Here is a 12,009-nt window from a genome sequence, read left to right as displayed (position 1 = left end):
CCATCATTCGGGTCTCTCCCCTTACATGCTCTTCGCTGCATTCACGTGAAACTACTCAGGGACCTGCGGGAGTTTTGTCTCTTTTCCTTGCCCTTGCCGTGCTCTCTCTCTAGGCTTCTCTCTTTCCCTTTAACCACCTGAAAAGAGAGCTTCAGAACTCAGCTGAAGGACCTGTACATCTGAGAGATCATCTTTGGCGTTTAGGTCACTGGTACATCTGACAGGGCTTCCCTGGTGGTGCAGATGGTAAAGAACCTGCCTGCAATGCAGGAGACCCGGGATCGATTCCTGGTTGGGAAAGATCCTCTGGAGAAGGAAAGGGCAACCCACTCCAGTATTCTTGCCTGGAGAATCCCATGGACAGAGGCGCCTGGTGGGCTGCATTTCACGGGGTCGCAATAGTTGGACACGACTGAGTGACCAACACGCACACACATATCTGACACTATTCTGATATAGCATTTGTCACACTATATGGTAGTGCAGGGACTTCCCTGGTGGCTCACTTGGCAAAGAATCCGTCTGCAATGTGGGAGACCTGGGTTCGATCCCTGGGTTGGGAACATCCCCTGGAGGAGGGCATGGCAACCCACTCCAGTATTCTTGCCTGGAGAATCCCCATGGACAGAGGAGCCTGGCGGGCTACAGTCCATGAGGTCCCAAAGTGTTGGACACAGCCAAGTGACTAAGCACACAGCACATACAGCAGTGCAGGCATGTCCATTTCTCCCGTTAAGTTGTGAATTCCCTGAGGGTATCTCCAAATCTAGTACAGTTCAGTTCAGTTCAGTTCAGTCGCTCAGTCATGTCCGACTCTTTGCGACCCCATGAATCGCAGCACGCCAGGCCTCCCTGTCCATCACCAACTCCCAGAGTTCACTCAGACTCACGTCCATCGAGTCAGTGGTGCCATCCAGCCATCTCATCCTCTGTCGTCCCCTTCTCCTCCTGCCCCCGATCCCTCCCAGCATCAGAGTCTTTTCCAATGAGTCAACTCTTCACATCAGGTGGCCAAAGTACTGGAGTTTCAGCTTTAGCATCATTCCTTCCAAAGAAATCCCAGGGCTGATCTCCTTCAGAATGGACTGGTTGGATCTCCTTGCAGTCCAAGGGGCTCTCAAGAGTCTTCTCCAACACAACAGTTCAAAAGCATCAACTCTTGGGCGCTCAGCCTTCTTCACAGTCCAACTCTCACATCCATACATGACCACTGGAAAAACCATAGCCTTGACTAGACGGACCTTTGTTGGCAAAGTAATGTCTCTGCTTTTCAATATGCCGTCTAGGTTGGTCATAACTTTTCTTCCAAGGAGTAAGTGTCTTTTAATTTCATGGCTGCAGTCACCATCTGTAGTGATTTTGGAGCCCCCCAAAATAAAGTCTGACACTGTTTCCACTGTTTCCCCATCTATTTGCCATGAAGTGATGGGACCGGATGCCATGATCTTCGTTTTCTGAATGTTGAGTTTTAAGCCAACTTTTTCACTCTACTCTTTCACTCTCATCAAGAGGCTTTTTAGTTCTTCTTCACTTTCTGCCATAAGGGTGGTGTCATCTGCATATCTGAGGTTATTGATATTTCTCCCGGCAATCTGGATTACAGCTTGTGCTTCCTCCAGCCCAGCGTTTCTCATGATGTACTGTGCATATAAGTTAAACAAGCTGGGTGACAGCCTTGACGTACTCCTTTTCCACTTTGGCACCATCCCGTTGTTCCACGTCCAGTTCTGTTTTTTTTGGTGACCTAATCCTGGCCACAAGGCTTGTCCTTGACCATGCCCAGTTCTAGCTGTTGCTTCCTGACCTACAGCACCCATCGTTTCTGCACGCCTTCATTTCTTCATTCCACAAACATTGCTGAGCATCTAGTGACACTTGAGGGTCTACTGCCTGGCCCTGTGTAGGTGCTGAAGATAGAGCAGCGAAGAGGAAACACAGACCCTGTGATGGGAGACAGAAAATAAACTAGTATCAACTGATTGTCAGGTGGTGATAAAATAAAGCTGGTACCACACAGAGAACATTAAGAGTAAGGACAGTGTATCTGGTTGGGGTAGACACCTTCTTCCATTCAGGCTGCTGTAACCATGCGTTGTGCTAAGTCACTTCAGTCATGTCCGACTCTTTGTGACCCAGTAGACTGTAGCCCTCCAGGCTCCTCTGTCCATGGGATTCTCCAGGTAAGAATACTGGAGTGGGTTGCCCTGCCCTCTTCCATTAAATACTATAAATTAAGTGTTTTATAAAGCACCAACATTTATTTCTCATGGTCTGGAGGCTGGGGTGTCCAAGGTCACGGTGCTGAGAGAGTCAGTGTCTCATGAGGGCTTGCTTCCAAATGGCTATCTTTTTCACTGTGACCTTACATGGTGGGAGGAAGAGGGAGCTTTCTGGGCTGCTTTTGTAAGGGCACTAATCTCATTCACAAGTGCTCCACCCTCATGACTTAATTGCTTCCCAGAGGTCCCCTCTCCCAATACCATCCTCTTGGGTGGGGGTTAGGGTCTCAACATGTGAATTTTGAAGAGACACAAACATTCAGCCTTCAGCAGCCTCCCTGAGGAGCTGACATGTGAGCAGTGCTTGCAGGAAGAATGAGTCAGCTTCAAGGCGATGGGTATGCAGCACTGTGAGCAGAGCCAAGGCTGTGCAGTTACTTTCTCACTGCAGAATACACAATGACCATGACTTTTCCTTTTAAAAAAACATTAAACATATCTTCTGAAAAACTATGCCCGAATAGCATTTATCAGACCAAGTAAGATGATTTTCTTAATGATTTTCTGGATAAGAGTCAAGCAAAGAGAAATGTGACTTTTCCGTCAAGAAATATGTGTGCCTTTGTGTCATGAACCTCCGATGAAAAGCTTCTGTGTCTAAGTGCTGGGCAGGCCCTCTTGTTTATTAGGTCCACATAATTTACTCTAGGGAAATGTGTCTAGGTCTAAATGAAAACCAGGCCAAACTCAGTATTTCTACATGCTTATGTCTTAGGGCAATGCTCTTTTTTAAAATATATATATAGCTATAGGAAAAGTTTTGACCACAGTCATAGGAAAAAGCTAAAGGGCAGCCTTGCTTAAGAATGAACCCTGTACTGGTACATGAAAATATGCTTAACATCACTAATTATTAGAGAAGTGCAAATCAACAGCACAATGAGCCAACTCACACAGGTCAGAATGATCATCATTAAAACATCTACAAATAACAAATGCTGGAGAGAGTGTGGCGAAAAGAGAACCCTCCTCCACTGTTGGTGGGAATGTAAGTTGGTACAGCCACTGTGGAAAACAGTAGGGAAGGTCCTCAACATCTAAAAATAGAGTTGCCATACGATCCAGAAATTCTACTCCTGGGCGTATATACAGAAAAAACTATATTCAAAAAGATACACGTGCCCCTCTGTTCATGGCAGCACTATTCACGAGCGCCAAGACGTGCAACTCAAATGGCCATTGACAGATGAACGGGTAAGATGTGGTGTGTGTGTGTATATATACTCACACACACAATAGAATACTACTCAGCCATAAAAAAACATGAACCAATGCCATTTGCAACAACATGGACACAACTAGAGATTATCGTACTAAGCGAAGTCAGACAGAGAAAGACAAATATGCAGTATCACTTACATGTGGAATCTGAAAATACGATATAATGAACTTATTTACAAAACAGAAACAGACTCACAGACATAGAGGAGATTTATGGTGGGACGGCTTGGGAATTTGGGCCTAGCACATGCAAACAATTATATAGAAAATGGATAAACAAGGTCCTCCTGTACAGCGCAGGGAACTATGTTCAGTATCCTGTGATAAACCATCATGGAAAAGAGTTTGAAAAAGAATGTGTGTATATATGAATCTATACACATGTATATGTATAACTGAATCACTTAACATCTTATATATCAACTATATTTCGATGAAATAAATTTAGAAAAGAATGTACCCTGTATCAAAACTTCATTCATTGTTCTTCATTTTAATGCCATCTTCCAGGGAATTCGCTGGTGGCCCAGGGGTTAGGACTCTGTGTTTTCACTGCCTAGAGGGTGGGTTCAATCCCTGGTTGTGGGGAGCAGGCAGGTACGCAGGTGCGCAGGGGGATGTCGGCAGGAGCCCGGGGCCCCGCCCCCGAGGGGCCCAGGCGCCCCCGGGGAAGGCCCAGCTGCCCGCCGCCCCCGCGCGCAGCCATGGACACCGTGCCCGAGCTCCTGAGGGTACCGCCTGCCGAACTCCTAAAAAAAAAAACAAAAAACAAAAAACAATCCCTGGTTGGGGAACTAAGGTACTACAAGCCCACAGTGTGACCAAGAAAAGTAAAAAGTCACCTTCCTTTGATTAGTGGACCGTAGGCATAAAACCATTTTGAAAACTTCACCTTATGAATGAAATGGGTCATTCCACTTCAGACTAAAGTTTATTAAAATATATATATATATTTGCATAGAGACAACTCTTAGAATAGAGTCAAGTTCATCTATATATAAGCATGGTTTCCTTGAACTGACAATATACAGTAAGATTTATTTTAAAATGTTCTCCAGTTCCAAACTTTCGAACTAGAGTTATAGAGATGGAATTGTATTGTAATTGTTACCATTTTGTTTTCATTCCTACATGGAACATCTATAAATTATACATCTCTTGACGTGTCAGTACTTGAAATAATAAGGAATAAGAGGCTTGAGTTAGTAGAAAAATGTGAAATTTAAAAATTTGTGACATCTTAAAAACTTTTGGCATTTTGTCTAAATTTCTTCACTTAACACTTCTTACAAGTTTCTCACTGGTGAAACTGAATATTTTGATTGAGTTCAGTAGTCACCCTCTGTCTATCAGACAGCTAAAGAATAGCATGATTAATTATGTCCCATGGCACTGAGTATTTTACTATTAAATTAGTTAGAACAGATAATGTAATAATTCCATCTTTGGAATATCCAAAAGGGATGCAAAAAATTAGATTTTCCAGTTTACTCTGTGTTCAGTCAGTTATAAAAATATTTTCAGCTGAAAATACTGAAATTTTGGTCATGAAGTTCTAATTGCTGGTATCTTGGGAAACGAACCAGAAACCTTGGGTCGGTTGGTCTGTCAGAGGTGATCTTGCCGTAAGCAGCTGTCATCGTGTGAGCTGCTAACTCAGCGAGAATCAATAAAACCTGGATGCGACCCACGGAGCTCTGTGAAGGCTGGAACTACTTTGGACTGTTCCCTGTTGGTGGTGAAGTGAGATCACACGTTTCCCAGTCACCCTCTTTGTTTCGTCTTAGACGTGTTTACTTTAAGAGAGAAATTCAGCTTGACCCTGAACTTTACCCTTAGCTAGAGTTTGCTTCTAGGCTGGAAGTTCAGTTCAGTTCATTTTTTTTTTTTTTTCAGACGCTCGCTCACATACCTCTAAGTGGGAAAAAGCTATTTGTCCATATTTTTCACTTTTTTTTAGGGGCGGGGTTATAATTAGAACTAGCAGGACTTAGAGGCTAGTGTCTCTTGATAATGAAACTGAGGAGACCAACTGGCCGGAATGCATGGAGGAAATCGAAAATAGAAACCCGTGATTGTGAAATCTGGGGGTGGCGGGGGGGAGTGGGAGAGGTAGTGTGCAAAGTTATCAAAGCCCATTCTGATCCTGAAGATGTTAACTGGTGTGCAGAATATTTAGGTTACAGTAGTTTACGTTGGCAAATATATGTAGTTTTTTATTTTAATTTTTTATATTTAATTTTCATTTTATATTGGAATATCATTGATTTACAATGTTGTGTTAGTTTCAAGTGTACAACAAAGTGATTAAGTTCTTCATATATATATATATATATACATTCTTTTTCAGATTCTTTTCCCACATTGGTTGTTAGAGAGTATTGAGTATTACCCTTTCTTTTTAAAGTATAGTTGATTTAAGACATATAATTGTTTTTGTCACAGTTTTTAGGCATTTGATGAAGTATAGAAAACAAGGCATTTAATACCAGGAGTTCGATCTCGGCCCTGTGTTCCTCTTTCTGACCCCCCCTCCCCCCCCCCAAAGGTAACAGGCTGGCATTCCACACTCCAGGCATGTTTACATATTTTACCAAATATGTTTGAACCAAAGAAAATATGATAACAACAAAAACTGTGTGTTTTTGTACCAAGATAACTCACAGAATGCAGTCATAGAGCAACTTTATTTTTGTCCCTTGACATTTCAGTTGTTGGATATAGATCTTCCCTGTCACTGGATGAAAACTGACGAAGGTCCATGGTTGTCACTCTTCGATTGAAAAAAAAAAAAAAATCCCATGATCTCTTTAAGTCACAAAGCATAGACCCAATTCATTCATTAAGAAGTCTTGTTAACATCAGAACCCCCCTGGAGAGAGGTGCCATACTGGGGCTTTGAATCGGCGTCCCGCGGCCGAGCAGGCACTCAGCCCTGGCGGTGGACAGATTGGCGAAGTCCATGTGGTTGAGCCACATGCTGCCCACCCCACTCCCCTCGGTCCCAGAGCCATTTCACGTGGTCCCACAGAGGAAGCACCAGGGGGCTGGGATGAACTGGCCGACAGCAAAGTGCTCTCCACTTTCTCGGTAAGAAGCTCTGCAGGGGATACTCTCTGATGGGCACTCACACGGCGTGGGTGACCAGCTGGCCACGCCCCGAATCAGTGCGCATGCTCAGATCAGGCCTGAGCATCCCTCCCTTCGGCCGAACCTCCCGGAAGCCCGGGGACCAGGGAACCAGGGTGAAGCTGTGCACGGGTCCAGGTTTCCAGAATGTAGAGAGGACATCGAAGGAAAAAGGATCGGAGGGACGAAGACAGTGTCCGCCGACTGCACATGAGCCGACGGCCAGCTCTCCATTCTGCCCCGTCTTCCACGAGCCCCTCTTTGCTCCAAAGCCACACACCTCAACTCTACGGCTCTGCATGCCATGCTAGCTATGCACGACTTCACTTCTCCTAGAATCAGCATGTCAAGTTCCATTAAAAACAAACAAAAAACCAAACAACTCTTACAGGGACTTTATCAGGCAGTGTGTTCTTCAGTTTCTAATAAGCTGGTCTGTTAAGTGAACTGACTAGTTTTACCCTTTGAGCCTAAATGCGCCCCTCCCCCCGCCCTCCCGTTTCAGAGGCATTTTCACCTTCTGCCTCTGTCACACGTGGGTAATATGTAGCTGCATTTTATCCAGACACCACACAGTTTCCTTAATAAACAGAAATATTGTGTTCATTTCAAAATCAGTGTAAAACTTGGGGACAGAAAACGATGTACACAAGCAACTTTTCCTTTTCTTCAGAATTTTGTTTCTATCAGGGATCTGATTATTTTTAATGTATAGCCCTTGCTGGCAGAGGTTGGTAAAGTGACTATTGTCAATATGATTGCTGTTGGGAATCCTGGTTACTTATAGATGATTTTTCCTATCCTCAAACAGTGCTTCCAAATCATTAGATATCAAGCAAAGATTTTTCTCTGCAATATTAAAAATGCCCAAACACGCTGTCAGGCCTTTCCTTTGCTGAATGTCTAACTGAAGCACTCCTTGTTTTTAAATTAGACAATAACATCTACAATAATGTTCCTTTTTCATAATCTTTCAAATATCTGAGAAAATATGAATTAGACTAAATATTTGTACATTGTATGAAATGCACAAAGATGTGCAAAAATTGTGAACACTAATCCTTTAATTGGAAAGAAAAGGTCATAAATCATCTAAGTTTCTGAGTCCTTGCATATCACAGAATCTGAGCTCCTATAGTTATGTTGCTTGGCACTTATTTGATTGTTCCCAGAAGACTAATTGCCAAAACATTTTGAATAAAAATTATGATGTTCATTTCCTGGCAATAAATTGGTCTGTGAAAATATGAAGTAACAGAATATATACATGAACAGAAACATTAAGAACAACAGGTCTGGCAGGCAATGGACTGATTTTTCACTGCCATCCCCCCGCCATATGCCCCCACTTGCCTTAAAAAAAAAAAAAAATCTTTGTATGAAAAACAAAAGGAAATTCTTCAAAGACAAAGTGACTTAATTAATCTGAAGATTAAAGATTTCATTACCAAGGTAAAAAGTGACAGTACAAAGTTAAATTCTTGACAAGGTCCTAAATACTTATAGATTCTACGAAAAAAACCCTGAAAATTCTACTGGCGTAAATTTGTTTTAACTTGACAGTGACCCCCAGCCATAGATCTTTAGCTTTGTCCACTTTATTATTTCTTTTTTGCAAAATGGAGGCTTAAAAATTTTTTTAAGTAGGTAATGGCACCCCACTCCAGTACTCTTGCCTGGAAAATCCCACAGATGGAGGAGCCTGGTAGGCTGCAGTCCATGGGGTTGCTAAGAGTTGGACACGACTGAGTGACTTCACTTTCACTTTTCACTTTCATGCATTGGAGAAGGAAATGGCAACCCACTCCAGTGTTCTTGCCTGGAGAATCCCAGGGACAGGATGCCTGGTGGGCTGCCGTCTATGGGGTTGCACAGAGTCAGACATGACTGAAGTGACTTAGCAAGTTCCTATAGGGCTTCCTAGTTTTAGGCATAATTTCTCAGAACTTCACATCTGCACCACTGAAGGTTTATGGGAAGAGCTTAGGATACAGCACAGAAGAGCTCTATCCTTTATTTGATCACATAATTCTGTTCACTCATTTTGGAACAGCGTATATGTACCACTGTACTCCTAACTATCCTAGAACTTGGGAGGTCTTAAGTTATATTTTGGCATTCACAATTTATGGCAGATGAGATGGTGCTCAGACATTTGCTATTCTCTATAGGTTTCCAAGTTTTGTGGTGTGCAGAAAACTACTATAAAACCATAAACTCTGTGGGAGGAAGGATAAAGTCTTCACATTTCACACATCTGCAGATTAAAGTTGGTCATTGTGTAATGGTTCTATTTATTGATGCTTATCTTCCAGCCAAGGACAAATGATGCGGATCACTTTGACCTATATCAATTAGCATTTATCCCATTAAGAAGTGATTTGCAAGCCTGTTGGGGTCATTTTAACTGCTAAATGAAGGACAAGCACATTCTTCATCCAGTTTCTTGGAACTTTGTACAGAGAAGTGTAGTCAGTAAAATCCTAAATGAATACAAAGTATCATTTGCGCTTTCCAAGGTTCCAGAAAACTTTGAAAAGTGGAAACTTTCTAAAAGTGAATGTTTATCAGATTAAAGAAGTTTAAAGAATTCAGGAGAAAAATATTACAATACTTTAAAGTGTTTTCTAGTTTTAACCATTCTCAGGTGGCCCAGATGGTAAAGAATCTGCTTGCAGTGCAGGAGACTTGGGTTCAATCCCTGTGTGAAAAAGATCCTCTGGGGAAGGGAATGGAAACTCACTCCAGTATTTTTGCCTGGGAAATCCCAAGGAGAGGCGCCTGGAAGGCTACAGTCCATGACGTCACAGAGTTGGACACAACTGAGCAATTAACACACACACACATGGATTTAACATAACACACTGGCAACGCCAGTGACATACAGAATAACAAAAGAATGAAGTGAAGTATGAGACCCCTTCTTTTCATTATGTTTGTCAGAAGTTTTGAAAGCAATTCATTTCCCTGGAATTCCTGATCTAGAGGGAAAAGCTCATTGGAATCAAGAATAGTTATCTCTAGGCAAAAGTCCTAGAACCAGACATCCTGGAAGGTGAAGTCAAGTGGGCCTTGGAAGCATCACTACGAACAAAGCTAGTGGAGGTGATGGAATTCAGTTGAGCTATTTCAAACCCTAAAAGATGATGCTGTGAAAGTGCTGCACTCAATACGCCAGTAAATTTGGAAAACTCAGCAGTGGCCACAGGACTGGAAAAGGTCAGTTTTCATTCCAATCCCAAAGAAAGGCAATGCCAAATAATGTTCAAACTACCACACAATTGCACTCATCTCACATGCTAGCAAAATAATGCTCAAAATCCTCCAAGCCAGGCTTCAACAGTATGTGAACCGTGAATTCCCAGATGTTCAAGCTGGATTTAGAAAAGGCAGAGGAACCAGAGATCAAATTGCCAACATCCATTGGATCATTGAAAAACCAAGAGAGTTCCAGAAAAATGTCTACTGCTTTACTGACTATGCCAAAGCCTTTGATTGTGTGGATCACAACAAATTGTGGAAAATTCTGAAAGAGATGGGAATACCAGACCACCTGACCTGCCTTCTGAGAAATCTGTATGCAGGTAGAAATTCTGTATGCAAGAAGTAACAGAATCAGACATGAAACAACAGACTGGTTCCAAATCGGGAAAGGAGTATGTCAAGGCTGTATATTGTCACCCTGCTTATTTAACTTATATACAGAGTACCTCATGAGAAATGCTGGGCTGGATGAAGCACAAGCTGGAATCAAGATTGCTGGGAGAAATATCAATAACCTTAGATACACAGATGACACCACCCTTATGGGAGAAAGCAAAGAAGAACTAAAGAGCCTCTTGATGAAAGTGAAAGAGGAGAGAGAAAAAGGTGGCTTAAAACTCAACATTCAGAAAACTAAGATCATGGCATCTGGTCCCATCACTTCATGGCAAATAAATGGGGAAACAATGGAAAACAGTGAGAGGCTTTATCTTTTTGGGCTTCAAAATCACTGCAGATGGTGACTGTAGCCATGAAATTAAAAGATGCTTGCTCCTTGGAAGAAAAGCTATGACCAACCTAGACAGCATATTAAAAAGAAGAGACATTACTTTGCCAACAAAGGTCCGTCTATAGTCAAAGCTATGGTTTTTCCAGTAGTCATGTATGGATGTGAGAATTGGACTATAAAGAAAGCTGATGCCAAAAAATTGATGCTTTTGAACTGCGGTGTTGAAGAAGACTCGAGAGTCCCTTGGACTTCAAACCAGTCAATCCGAAAGAGTATCAGTCCTGAATATTCATTGTAAGGACTAATGCTAAAGCTGAAACTCCAATACTTTGGCCACCTGATGCAAAGAACCAACTCTTTGGAAAAGACCCTGATGCTGGGAAAGATTGAAGGCTGGAGGAGAAGGGGATGAGAGAGGACAAGATGGTTGGATGGCATCACCGACTCGATAGACATGAGCTTGAGCAAGCTCCTGGAGTTGGTGATGGACAGGCAAGCCTGGCATGCTGTAGTCCATGGGGTCGCAGAGTCGGACACGACTGAGTGACTGAATGGAGGAAAAGTCCACCTCTAATGGAATCTGAGCACAGATACTGTCTCTTAGAACAAGACTTCTATAAAGGGGAGTTTGCTGTGCTGTGTGCTGTGCTTAGTCACTCAGTCACGTCTTATCCTTCGTGACCCCATGGGCTGTAGCCCACCAGGCTCCTCTGTCCATGGGATTCTCCAGGCAACAAGACTAGAGTGGGTTGCCATGCCCTCCTCCAGGGGATGTTCCCAACCCAGGGATCAAACCCAGGTCTCCCTCATTGCAGGCAGATCCTTTACTGTCTGAGCCAGTAGGGAATCGTAAGAAAACTGGAGTGGGTAGCCTATCCCTTCTTCAGGGGGTCTCCCCAACCCAGGAAGTCTCCCACACGTCAGGTGGATTCTGTACCAGCTGATCTACGAGGGAAGCCCCAGGGAGTTTAGGAGTCACTATTAAGTCAAACGCCTTACATCTCGTGCATTTGTGTACACGGATACGAGTGCTAAGTACAGTATATGTAGCCGTGTTGTGGAATGCTGGGTCAGGGACGGATGCGAGGGCAACGAGAAACCAGCCCTGCTCTCAGGGAACTGAGGGGCTGGGTGGGGTGGCAAGGGGAAGGGGAGGTTAAGTATGAAGGTCAGACATGGCTTGAAGACTCCAACTTCCTTTATGAGACTGAAACAAGCAACAGAGTCTGTGCCGCTTGACAAGTGTTGACTTATCCAGGAACCAAGGCCAAATGGAATATGGAAGGAACTTAAGTTGGAATACAGACTCTACTTTATAAGCTGTTACTCTCTGCAAATGCACTTTATAAAAAAAAACCCACAAGAGACATCAGATGATCTAAGACT

This window comes from Bos indicus x Bos taurus, chromosome 27 (genome assembly GCF_003369695.1).
Source record: "Bos indicus x Bos taurus breed Angus x Brahman F1 hybrid chromosome 27, Bos_hybrid_MaternalHap_v2.0, whole genome shotgun sequence".
Taxonomy (NCBI): Eukaryota; Metazoa; Chordata; class Mammalia; order Artiodactyla; family Bovidae; genus Bos; species Bos indicus x Bos taurus.
This window is presented reverse-complemented; position numbering follows the sequence as displayed.